Here is a 12249-nt window from a genome sequence, read left to right as displayed (position 1 = left end):
CTGACTTGCCTAGTTAAATAAAATCTTACCATGCCTGGACCAGACAAAGATAATGATTCAGCTACATTCTCATGAATGTGATTCTATGACGTTACATATTCATAGGCTACATGCGAAGTGAAAAGACATTTTGGTCATGAGCTCAAATCAGATCAGAGGAGACCATTCAAACTGGCTGTCAAATCCAAAGAAGTAACCAGTGTGGGAATGGTCTGATAAATGACAGTGCCAGTTTTGTGGCTCGGGTGCGTGACCTTTTTCTTCTAAAGGGCATTTATTCAAATCCATTTTAAGGCAATTTCTTTTTTGTCCTCTGAGTTTAAATAGAAAGCAGAGACCAAATGAATTCTATTTCAAAATAGAACATTTACGTTTAGAAAGTCATGTGATGGAAAACACTATATAAGAGTAAGTAAAGAATACATAAAGTCATCTAAAGAATGAATTGCCAATGTAATGCCCTTCTAAGGTGTTGTAAACTAATATTAGCCTCTGTAAAGAAAGCACAGCAGTATATGTTTCCCACGCTGGATTGTCAGGGGAAACTTTATCTGTATGGCCTTGCTGGGTTGTCCTTTTTAATTGGGGGAATGTGCTTCATCGGAGTGTGCAGTGTGTGTGAGAGAGAGAGTCTGGCTGGCACTCAGATTATTTTTTTCTCTCTCTCTCTCTCTGGACTGCACTGGGCTGTTAATCTAAGCAGAGTTTAAAGCATGTCATCCCTGCTGTGTCATCACAGGACAAATTAAGCCTTGGATTGGTGTCCAGGAATAACAATCCCACTGATTCAGCACTGGCATGTAGTGGCATGCTCTGTAACTACCTGCCATAGAGAGGTTAAGTAGAGAGTTGTGCTGGTGCTAAATAATTCTGGCAAAGTATGAGCTGGAATGTTACTGCTGTGCAAGTAGACCTACAGTATGTGTACTGTGAATAACAATTCTGATATACTAGTCAATAATATTTTGCATGACAATGAACAAAACATGATCTGTTGCTGCACGCCTTCTGAGTTCTCCAATCCCCTGTTTGGCTGCTTTAATCTTCTGTTTCACAACCAAGACCTGCACATATTTCCTCAGTCATTATGAGTACTGAAGTGCTGTGCTCCTAGGGGCTATTTCAGTTCACATTCTACAAATCATAACAACCGCTTTCAGTGGGAATCCATAGCGGTCTTGAGACCACTTTCAATCACATACATGGATTACCTAACGTGTTACCAAGGTCACCTATTGTATCATACAGTATATTTTTTATCATTTTTTATTTAGCCTTTATTTAACTAGGCAAGTCAGTTAAGAACAAATTCTTATTTACAATGATGGCCTAGGAACAGTGCCTTGTTCAGGGGCAGAACAACAGATTTTTACCTGGTCAGTTCGGGGATTCGATCTAGCAACCTTTCGGTTACAGGCCCAACGCTCTAACCACTAGGCTACATGACCAAAAGTATGTGGACACCTGCTCGTCGAACATCTCATTCCAAAATCATGGGCATTAATATGGAGTTGGTCCCCCTTTTGCTGCTATAACAGCCTCCACTCTTCTGGGAAGGCTTTCCTCTAGATTTGGAACATTGCTGAGGGGACTTGCTTCCATTCAGCCATAAGAGCGTTAGTGAGGTCGGGCACTGATGTTGGCCGATTAGGCCTGGCTCACAGTCGGCGTTCCAATTCATCCCAAAGGTTTTCGATAAGGGTTGAGGTCAGGGCTCTGTGTAGCACAATCAAGTTCTTCTACACCTATTTTGACAAACTTTTTCTGTATGGACCTCGCTTTGTGCATAGGGGAATTGTCATGTTGAAACAGGAAAGGGCTTTCCCCAAACTGTTGCCACAAAGTTAGAAGCACAGAATTGTCTACAATGTCATTGTATGCTGTAGCTTTAAGATTTCCCTTCACTGGAACTAAGGGCTCTAGCCCGAACCATGAAAAACGGCCCCAGACCATTATTCCTCCACCACCAAACTTTATAGTTTGGGGCAGGTAGCGTTCTCTTGGCATCTGTCAAACCCAGATTTGTCCATCGTATTGCCAGATGGTGAAGCGTGATTTATCACTCTAGAGAACCCTTTTCATCTGCTCCAAAGTCCAATGGCGGCGAGCTTTACACCACTCAAGCCGACGCTTGGCATTGCGCATGGTGATCTTAGGTTTGTGTGCGGCTGCTTGGCCATGGAAACCCATTTCATGAAGCTCTCGTCTAACAGTTATTGTCCTGACGTAAGGCCATTCTACTGCCATGTTTGTCAATGGAGATTGAATGGCTGTGTGCTCGATTTTATACACCTGTCAGCAACAGGTGTGGCTGAAATAGCTGAATCCACTAATTTGAAGGGGTGTCCACATACTTTTGTATATAGAGTGTATGTGCTGTGATGAGTGAGTATGTTGTTGTCTTTTCAGTCCCCTCTCTCCCGCTGTGTGAGCCATATTTCAAAGTGATTGCATGATGGCCCTCTGCTGTGCTGTTGACCATTTAAGTGAATAGCTTTGCAGCCAAAGAATTCAAGAGCAGTTAATCAAACTGAATGAGATGGAAGTCACGACTCCTATCAAAGGAACAACCCTGCCAGGTTTCAAAAAGCCTTTACAACTAAGGGATTGTTTTTATGTGGCTAGAAGAGAGGTAATGGTGGAACTCTAATAAACTATTCAAAATAACAATAGTTACTACATACTGTAGGACTGGTAACTGTGAATGAGGATAAATAGAGTTGCAGTGATCATAATCCCTATACTATAAAGTCTAAAAAGCTTTTGTATTTGATGGACAGGTCAATGTTTGTTTGACTTTGTCATTACCAGTGACAATGAGTACATGCGTCTTATAGGGAAACTGCCTTGTTTCCAGATATTGACCGGCTAGAGGGGCTTGGCAGTATGACAAAATGTGTCAAAAAGTAGGCACTACTTTCTACAGACTTCCTGTGAATTAACTTTTCTCCCTATTTATATATCAAGGACAAATTAGATTCATAACACCACGGATAAGGACACAGGAAGTCAAAATAAGAGTGTGATGGGGAATTGGTTGCCTAGTTTTAAAAACCTAATTAAGCATTTAGGGTAACATTTTACAATGTGGGCTATCTGGTAAAGCTTTCCAAATAGCTGTGGATTAGCATAAATATTAAGAAGAGGTCTGCACAAAGATGTGTGATAATAGGCTTGATGGAGTCATTAGAATGATGGGATAAAGTTCCCAGGACTGATTATTAGAGCTGGAGAATAAGCTGGAGGAGACAGCTCAGTTTATCACAGACATCTCAGGTCACAGTACCAAACCTATTTAGCTCAAAGGTATAGTGTATTTAGCAGCTAGCTTTTCAGTACAGGAATCAAGTACTGAGGGTCTATAAGAGTAGCTTTAAAGAAACAAAAGCCTTTGTTTGTGCTCTATCAGATCAGAGTAGCAAAGGAATATACTTGTAGTTCATAGGTATTAGCATCTAGTACTTCACTACAGGAATTAGGTGGCTGTGAATGGCTCTGAATGGTACCTTACTAGCTTTGAAGGTTATTAATAAAGACCAGAGAAAGATTTGAGGTGACAGACAGTTATACATTCAATACTGCCTTGCACATTCTTGCCTGCGTCTAGCTGATCTAGGGTGTAATCATTGGTCCAACAGTTGCAAACGAGAGTTTCTATTGGACAAAATCAGGTATGTTTATCCCTATTTCATTCTGTTTACTTTCGTTTAAGAAACGTTTTTCAACAGAATCGGCGGAATTAATACACCCCTGATCACACGCAGTTAACTTCCATAGCTACATACAAACAGTTTGTTGTGTTCCTTCTCGCATCTAAGAGCTCTCCTCCTCTCACCTTTTCCCTTCGCTTGTGGACTTCAATACACAACACATCAGCTGTCTGTGACCAGGCTAAAAAACCTTTCCAAGCCAAACCTTCATATCATAACTGCTACACACAGCCTACATCGTTGTTACCATATTAGCTAAAGTAACATCATAGTCAACATAGCTAATAGAACGTTAGTAAACCCGCTACAATCATGCAGTACAGTGTTCAGTCAGTAAGTTGTTAACAGTTACACAGGCGGCCCCGGTGGCAATAAATTAGTAAAACTTTCCTTGACTTGGAAGAGTTCCAGTGTTGGAGTCATTGCCAGCTACAGTAGCTAACATAGCATCCCTCTGTTTGAGACAGGTGTTTGAATAGGCAAAACTAGCTAGCTCCATTTGCTAGCTAAGTGAAAGTTAAATAAAAATTGACTAAATATATCTAGCTGTCTCTTTCTCCTCCTTCATTTTTGAAGTAATGAATTTGTTAAAAACTGTTCAACTATTGTGTCCAGGTGTGACAGATGAGACACAGGTGTGCGTAATGATGGTTACCAGGTGTGCGTAAAGATGGATTGCCTGGACTGGTGGTTAGTAGACCGGCGACGTTGAGCGCTGGAGAGGGGGTAGACGTGACAGTTTTAATTTATTATTTGGTGACGTGAATATATTTTGTATAGTTTTATCTAAAATGTATAACTTTTTATTTTTATGAAATTCACTGAAGATGATCCACCCCTTCCTACTCTGAGGAGCCTCCACTTACACAGACACAGGAGTATTGGAGTTTTAAAACCAAGTTTAGCCTCTGTCTGTGCTCTTTATACATGTATTGTTCCTGTGTTTATGCGTAGACGCTTCTGTTATGTTGTCACGTTCCATGTTAGTTGTTTTATTAAACTTTTCACCTGCTTCTCAACTCTCCGTTACAATACAGGAGCGTCTATAGCGACAGCTGTGAAGGCAATTAATATAGACACAGGAGCATTGGACCAAATTGAGCCTCTGTCTGTGCTCTTTTTCTTTTTATTACTGACAGGATAGTGAGAGATGGTTCAAGAACACAATTACAGGAAACCATATCATATAAACAAATGTTTCCACTACATTAAATCTGAACAAAATGTTCTATTGGATTTCTGCAGCAGTGCAACTCTGACCATATAGTTTACCTCAAGATAGAATAGCATGACAATAAATAAACAAATATCACTTAATTTACATAAATTATGTAAAATATTTAATGGCAATTTATTTTTTCCTTTCACATCAGATTTTATAGGAAACAGGCCAGCTGAAATCAGAATCACTGTAAATGTCTTAGTGTATAACGCCTATGGTAGTGTCGTCGAAAATACATTATCATACAGTGTACAACACATTATATTGATGGGAATGATCAGATGACATTGTCATGATCAAGATACAAATCACAAGTCAAACTGTATATCATCCTATCAACAGTATTCACCCAGACCAGGACATTGTTGCTGGTATGTTATTGACATTATTATAGGGATGGAGTTACTGGGACCTTTTTACATTCATGTTTTAAATGTAGCTACTGTTCTGTCATTAGTTTAGTAAGCTTAGATACTGTCCCAAAGCTGTGTTTCTCTATGTGGTTAAACAAAAGAGGAAAGCGAACAACTCTCTCTCTCTCTCACTCTCTCTCTCTAAGCTTCTGATTTCAACCAACAGAGATTCTTCTCCAGTCAATGGGTTTGAAACTAAACCCTGAGGCAACGCTAAAGCTCTTGCTCTTTCTTGACAGTTATAAAAACCTTGCCAGTGTAATCGTTGGTGAAACACTCATCTTAAATCTGAACCATACTCCTGCTTTTAACAGGCAACACTGAACAACCTTCTCCTTCCAGAAAACATGGTCTTTACTTTCATGTTCAGGAGCATATTGGAGCTCCAGGTATTTACACCATAAATACTTGATTATACAAAAACGTAATACTTAAATATACAGAAACGTACACATAAGCACACGCACACACACACACACACACACACACACACACACACACACACACACACACACACACACACACACACACACACACACACACACACACACACACACACACACACACACACACACACACACACACACACACACACACACACACACACACACACACAGTGCATACATGAAGCATGACTCCATTCCAGCATATACTTAAAATATATACAAGACAAAATATCAAGTAGATACAATGTACTTTCTCATGAATGTCAAACTCATACTTTGGTCAAGCAATTAGGTTAGTAACATAATTTTCATAATTCTACACAACAACAAAATACATATTAAGGCAAAAGTAACTATCAGTCACATTAAACAACAAAGTTTAAAAAACACACTTTTAAAATATTTCTGCACACAGTTTTTCATCATAGAAAAATATGTGTGTTGCACAGAGAGGTGAGATCTTTTCCTAACCCACCATAGTACAATGTATGATACGGTGACATGGTATCTCATCAATAGACATGCCCCTTCATTAGTCCCAATGACCCTCACAGTTCAACATGTAGCTTTCCTAAAATGGATGCTAACTATAGCATTCTGAATGATGTTATTTCACCTGACAAGAAAGTTAGGATCTATTGCAAGATATAACGTTAATAGGACTTATTCTCTTACAACTGTCAGTTCCATGTCTTAGACTTTTGACCATAACAAAATCAAATATTTGATTTCATCATTCCTCATGAGAGGTCGTCATGACTACTCTGATGTCTGTGTCTATCTCATCACAAACCTGTAAACAATTTCAGTCAATTCAGTACAAGCCTTCCCTCAAACAGCTTTACAAAGCATATCTTACAAGCCCAGAAACTCGACAGAGAAGGAGTAAAACATGTAGTTCAACATCTGCGGACAGATATAAGATCACAACAGCAAGCAAATCCCGCTATCGTATCTGAGCCAACAGGAGTAACAGCATTCCACAGGCATTCCACAGAACTACAGCCCACCAAGCACCACGGTATACTGTAGTACTTGTATAGTGCAAGTCAGAGCAACCAGTGGCCATGGACCCCCTACCAGGCTGCTGTCTGAAGCCATGTTCTGCCTCAATGACTGACTGAATGAGAGAGGGAGAGATGGATGGATGGCTATAGGGCTGAGACTGGAGTGGGGTTAGTTTAGGTCAGCCGGGCTGAGGAACATAAGGTTAATGTCCCCAGCGTGAAGCAGCCAGAGGCCCCACAGCGCTCCTGGGGATACAGACCATAGAGAGGGACAAGATGTCTGTCCTATTTACATAGAGAATAATTGCAGGAGTCTGTCAGTGTAGCTCTGCCACCTGTCAACACAGCAGGTCAATGAACACACTGTCTGGAACATCTCCTGGTGGTGTATTGCTTGGGCTAGAACATTCCTCCATAGGTTTCAACAGGATCTTCTCTGTTACTCTTCCCAGTGGGGAATGAGAGGGAGTCTTCTGTCATATGACTCTGGTTGCATCTGTGTGTTGATCTAATGTTCTGCAGCAAATGTTTCTGCACCATTTTACAAATGACCAAAGTGTCTCTCTCTCTCGGCTTGACAAAAGATAACACATTGATTCATTAGCACTGCCACTGAAAAAACTTTTGCCACATTGGACATAATTTGAGTTTGAGAGACAGCATTAGAATGAATTCATGGCTGTTTCAAGCATTAGGAGAAAGCTTGAGGAATTTCATCTACTGAGTCCTGGGAGTGGAGAAGGGCAGCTGTTGAAGAAGTGTAGAGGGCCAAGCAGCCAAGCAGGAGGTTAACACAACTGATACCAGCAGAAGATCCAATATAGGTGACGACACTGCCAAAAGAAAGAGAGATTCAGTTCCAATCAAATCCCAAAGCCATATATATATACAGTGCATTCGGAAGGTATTCAGACCCCTTGACTTTATCCAAATTTTGTTACGTTGCAGCTTTATTCTAAAATGGATTAAATTGTTTTTTCCCCTGATCAATCTACACACAATACTCCATAATGACAAAGCAAAAACAGGTTTTTAGAAAATTGTGCTAATGTATACAGTTGAAGTCGGAAGTTTACATACACCTTAGCCAAATACATTTAAACTCAGTTTTTCACAATTCCTGACATTTAATCCTAGTAAAAATTCCCTGTTTTAGGTCAGTTAGGATCACCACTTTATTTTAATAATGTGAAATGTCAGAATAATAGTAGAGGGATGTAACGGCTTTCTTCTGTGGACGAAGGATCGGACCAAAGTGCAGCGTGGTTAGTGTTCATCATGTTTAATTAAAGCCAATAAACGTGAACACTACAAAATACAAAACAACAAAAATGTGAAAAACCGAAACAGTTCTGTCTGGTGCAGACACACGAAGACATGAAGACAACCACCTACAAAACCCAACACAAAACAGGCTACCTAAATATGGTTCCCAATCGTTGTCCTTAAGCCATTTTGCCACAACTTTGGAAGTATGCTTGTGGTCATTGTCCATTTGGCAGATCCATTTGTGACCAAGCTTTAACTTCCTGACTGATGTCATGAGATGCTGCTTCAATAAAACCACATAATTTTCTTTCCTTATGATCGCATCTATTTTGTGAAGTGGACTAGTCCCTCCTGCAGCAAAGCACCCCCACAAAATGATGCTGCCACCCCTGTGGTTCACGTTGGGATGGTGTTCTTTGGCTTGCAAGCCTCCCCCTTTGTCCTCCAAACATAACGATGGTCATTATGGCCAAACAGTTCTATTTTTGTTTCATTAGACCATAGGACATTTCTCCAAAAAGTACGATCTTTGTCCCCATGTGCAGTTGCAAACCGTAGTCTGGCTTTTTTTATGGCCAGGCTTCTTCCTGGCTGAGCTGCCTTTCAGGTTATGTCGATATAGGACTCGTTTTACTGTGGATATAGATACTTTTTAACCTGTTTCCTCCAGCATCTTCACAAGGTTCTATGCTGTTAATCTGGGATTGATTTGCACTTTTCACACCAAAGTACGTTCATCTCTAGGAGACAGAACGCATCTCATTCCTGAGCGGTAACAAGGCTGCGTGGTCCCATGGTGTTTATACTTGCATACTATTGTTTGTACAGATGAACGTGGTACCTTCAGGCGTTTGGAAATTGCTCCCAAGGATGAACCAGACTTGTGGAGGTCTACCATTTTTTTTCTGAGATCTTGGCTGATTTCTTTGGATTTTCCCATGATGTCAAGCAAAGGGACACACAGGTACACCTCCAATTGACTCAAATTATGTAATTTAGCCTATCAGAAGCTTCTAAAGCCATGACATCATTTTCTGGAATTTTCCAAGCTGTTTAAAGGCACAGTCAATTTAGTGTATGTAAACTTCTGACCCACTGGAATTGTGATACAGTGAATTATAAGTGAAATAATCTGTCTGTAAACAATTGTTGGAAAAATAACTTGTGTCATGCACAAAGTAGATGTCCTACCGACTTGCCAAAACTACAGTTTGTTAACAAGAAATGTGTGGAGTGGTTGACAAACGAGTTTTAATGACTACAACCTAAGTGTATGTAAACTTCCAACTTCAACTGTATATAAAATTTTAAAAAATGAAATATAACACATTTACATAATTTACATAAGATTACAGCCTTGAGTCTTATTGGGTATGACGCTACAAGCTTGGCACACCTTTATTTGGGGAGTTTCTCTCATTCTTCTCTGCAGATCCTCTCAATCTCTGTCAGGTTGGATGGGGAGCGTCGCTGCACAGCTATTTTCAGGTCTCTCCAAAGATGTTCGATCGGGTTCGTCTGGGCTCTGGCTGGGCCACTGAAGGACATTCAGAGACTTGTCCCTAAGCCACTCCTGCATTGTATTGGCAGTGTGCTTAGGGTCATTGTCCTGTTGGAAGGTGAACCTTCACTCCAGTCTGAGGTCCTGAGAGCTCTGAAGCAGGTTTTCATCAAGGATCTCTCTATACTTTGCTCCGTTCATCTTTCCCTCGATCCTGACTAGTCTCCCAGTCCCTGCCGCTGTAAACATTCCCACAGCATGATGATGCCACCACCATGCTTTACCGTAGAGATGGTGCCAGGTTTCCTCCAGACGTGAAGCTTAGCATTCAGGCCAAAGAGTTTCATTTTGGTTTCATCAGACCAGAGAATCTTGTTTTTCATGGTCTGATAGTCCTTTATGTGCCTTTTGGCAAACTCCAAGCGGGCTGTCATGTGCCTTTTACTGAGGAGTGGCTTCCGTCTGGCCACTCTACCATAAATGCCTGATTTGTGGAGTGTTGGAGAGATGGTTGTCCTTCAGGAAGGTTCTCCCATCTCCACAGAGTAACTCTGGAGCTCTGTCAGAGTGACGATCGGGTTCTTGGTCACCTCCCTGACCAAGGCCCTTCTCCCCCGATTGCTCAGTTTGGCCGGGCGGCTAGCTCTAGGAAGAGTCTTGGTTGTTCTAAACTTCTTCCATTCAAGAATGATGGAGGCCACTGTGTACTTTGGGAACTTCAACGCAGCAAAAGAAAATTGGGGACAATTCCTTCGACCTCATGGCTTGGTTTTAGCTCTGACATGAACTGTCAACTATGGGACCTTATATAGAAAGGTGTGTGACTTTCTAAATCATGTCCAATCAATTGAATTTACCACAAGTGGACTCCAATCAAGATGTAGAAACATCTCAAGGATAAAACATTTAAACAGGATGCACCTGAGCTAAATTTTTAGTCTCATGGCAAAGGGTCTGAATACTTATGTAAATAAAGTATTTCTGTTCTTCCATTTCAATACATTTGCTAAAATTTGTAAAAACCTGTTTGCACTTTGTCATTATGGGGTATTGTGTGTAGATTGATGAAGAAAAAATTATATTTAATACATTTTAGAATAAGGCTGTAACGTAACAAAATGTGGAAAAAGGGAAGGGGCCTGAATACTTTCCGAATGCACTGTAAGTGAACAGTGAATTATCCTATACACCTGTGCATTACCGTGACCAACGAAAGCCAACTATACTGAACAAAAATATAAACGCAACATGCAACAATTTCTAAGATTTTGCCGAGTTATAGTTCAGATAAGGAAATCAGTCAATTTAAATAAATAAATTAGGCCCTAATCTATGGATTTCCCATGACTATTTTTGTTCAGTGTAGATTAGTTCCTACAGGCCCACTGAAGTGACACAGTACCCATGCTCCAATCTCCTTAATTGCAGAAACACTATTCCCAAATCTAGAAATGAGTGGATTTCGTGCTTGACTAGACACTCCAGTTGTAGCTCATCAGGCCCTCTATTCGGCTCTGTTAAATCGGAAAAAAGGAGGCAGTGGGCTTTGAAAATAAAGGAACTGTTCCTAATAATAGCACAGCTACCTCAGGTTCCTGCATGAATATTTATGAGGGAGTATACAGACTGATCTCTGCTCTCTCTCCGTTTCTCTCTGTCTGCTCTCCCCCTATCTCTATATCTTCCTGCCTGCTTTCTTTCTCCATCTCTCGTTCTCCTTCATCTCTCTCCATCTTTCTGACTGCAGTCTCTCTCTCCATGTTTCACTTTTTCAGTTTTATCTCTCTCCTGCTCCATCTCTGTCTTCTCTCCCTCTCTGCCCCTCTCTCCTTCTCTCAGACAGTAAAGCTGTTATTATTATTATTTTGTTTAGCTGTATAAATCATAATGTCTGGGCCTCCCAAGTGGCGCAGTGGTCTAAGGCACTGCATCGCAGTTGCTAGCTGTGCCTCTAGAGATCCTGGTTCGAGTCCAGGCTCTGTCGCAGCTGGCCGCGACTGGGAGACCCATGGGGCGGCGCACAATCGGCCCAGCGTCGCCTGGGTTAGTGGAGGGTTTGGCTGGCAGGGATGTCCTTGTCACATCGTGCTCTATCGACTCCTGTGGCGGGCCGGGTGCATGCACGCTGACACGATCGCTAAGTCTACGGTGTTTCCTCTGAATCATTGGTGTGGCTGGTGTCAAGAAGCAGTGCGGCGTGGTTGAGTTGTGTTTCGGAGGAAACATGGCTCTCGACCTTCGCCTCTCCTGAGTCTGAACGAGAGTTACAGCGATGAGACAAGACTGTAACTACTTATTGAATACCGCGAAATCGGGGAGAAAAAGCGGTAAAGTAAAAAAATATATAATAATTAAAATCAAGCCGTCTGCAGCTCCTATTACAGCTGTGATGACCCATCAAGGTGAACATTTATTGACTGCACTAGAGTAGAATATGAGCAAAGCAAATCAATCTGTGTTGGAGTCAAAGCTTTCCAAAGCCTTATGTTCTCAAAGGCTTAGGCCACAATGCTGAAGAGCCAAAAGTCAACATCTAAATTATTCCAAATGAATAATTTATTCACATTACATAATTGCCAATATGCTGCAGTCTACACGAATTACACAATGGAAGAGGGAACAAGGTATTTTCACAGCCTCAAGTACACCAACACAGAAACAGGTTCTGGGGGGATATTTTC

General features: G+C 41.1%; 1 protein-coding gene across 2 annotated transcripts in view; it reads right to left on the bottom strand.

The window, feature by feature from the left end:
- Positions 1-4802: 4802 nt before the first annotated feature.
- The window catches only part of LOC139548047 (membrane-associated phosphatidylinositol transfer protein 3-like), a 146737-nt gene continuing 139290 nt past the window's right edge, over positions 4803-12249 (bottom strand). For both annotated transcript variants that reach the window (XM_071357356.1, XM_071357355.1), the window contains exon 20: positions 4803-7631. The gene's annotated coding sequence lies outside the window, so the exon portion shown is untranslated. The remainder of the gene's footprint in view (positions 7632-12249) is intronic.

Source organism: Salvelinus alpinus, chromosome 21 (assembly GCF_045679555.1).
Source record: "Salvelinus alpinus chromosome 21, SLU_Salpinus.1, whole genome shotgun sequence".
Lineage (NCBI taxonomy): Eukaryota > Metazoa > Chordata > Actinopteri > Salmoniformes > Salmonidae > Salvelinus > Salvelinus alpinus.
This window is presented reverse-complemented; position numbering and strand designations above follow the sequence as displayed.